Genomic DNA, 1,545 nt, shown 5'->3' with positions numbered 1-1,545 from the left:
ATTTATTTATTTTATTGTATTTTAGGTTTGGGGGTACATGTGAAGAACATGCAAAATTGTTCTTTTAGCTTTTGATGGTCGTTTCGGAGTCTGCCCTATGCCTATGTGGTTCAGAAGTGATAATCTGCAGATGTTGATAGAGTTTGTACACAAAAATGTAAGGCTCCAGTTTTCTCTTTTCCAGGATTTTCTGTCTCACTTTCCAGCAGACGTGGTTGTTTGAACTTTGTGTTCTGATATTTTAAAAGCAGAAATAAAGATGGTATGTTTTTTTACTATAGTATCTACTGCCTTGAATAGTATAAAATGGAACATACCTTCAAGCTCAAAGCCATAATAAGTGAAACACTTGTCCTGTGCCATTTTAAAAATTCTAATTATTAACTTTTTTCTTCATACCTGCCTAGGTTTGATTTTTCTTCAGTACTTTCATTTATTTTTATTTTTCCCAGAATTTATAGTTATCTGTGGGAGGATGTGTCTGATCAGAGTTCTTGACTAAAACAGAGGAAGAACCTGAGAAGTGTTTTGAGCACCAGCAGGATGTCTCCTGCCATACACATGACCTTTCCACCAATCGCATGTTCTTATTTTCACTTTTCCAAAGGAGATCAGGAAGAGAATATCAAGTTCTGGCTCTTTCTCCCCCAGAATATTACATAGTCACTTTGCGAATGATGAAACATAAGTGAGGCCTCATTCTACAAGAAAGTTTTAGCATTCTGGCTTAACTGTTCAATAGGTTTGTGAGACCTCTGAGCAGAATAAATACCTACCATATTTCCTGAGTTATATTCTAACTCCCTAGGCTTTGACACATACCAAGGAGACATGATGTGTTTTGAACTGTCTGATCTGAACTCGAATTTGAGTTATCTTAACATGAGCCACTATGGGAAGAATTAGTCAGTAATAAATGTCTGGCCAAAATTCTTAGAAAAGTCAAGAGTGATCAACATATATATATATATATATATACACCCACACATACATATACATATATATGTGTGTGTATGTATATATATGTGTGTATATGAGCGTGTGTTATATATATATATATACACACACACATATATATATACATATATATACATATATATATATGTATATATACACACACACACATATATATATATGCCAAATTTAATAAAAGAACTAAAAAAAAAAGGATAAAGTTTCTTATATGGGGAACGAGGTGAAATAAAATTGAAACGTCTTTTGGTCAGATCAGAAATTTAAAAAAGACATGATCCGGGTAGCTAAATTAGAGGTCACCCTGACTTAAAGATGTAGGAAGTATCCTAAAATGTCTAATTTCAATGTTCTAGAAATTTCTGTGTATTTTTTTGTTGAGAATAGATGAGATAGTAGACATGGGTAACCTGATCAACATAGAAATGTGTGCTTCATAGAAAAACAGAAGCTAAATCACATATTTCTCCTCTCTTTGGTCTATTAGTAACATCAAATCTATATACTCAGTTGCTTTTTGTATAAATGATAAATGGCAGTAAACTTTATTTAAAAAGAAATTATACATTAATC

This window comes from Cebus imitator, unplaced genomic scaffold, assembly GCF_001604975.1.
Source record: "Cebus imitator isolate Cc_AM_T3 unplaced genomic scaffold, Cebus_imitator-1.0 Scaffold131, whole genome shotgun sequence".
Taxonomy (NCBI): Eukaryota; Metazoa; Chordata; class Mammalia; order Primates; family Cebidae; genus Cebus; species Cebus imitator.
The sequence above is the reverse complement of the archived record's forward strand: the minus strand, read 5'-3'. Positions refer to the sequence as shown.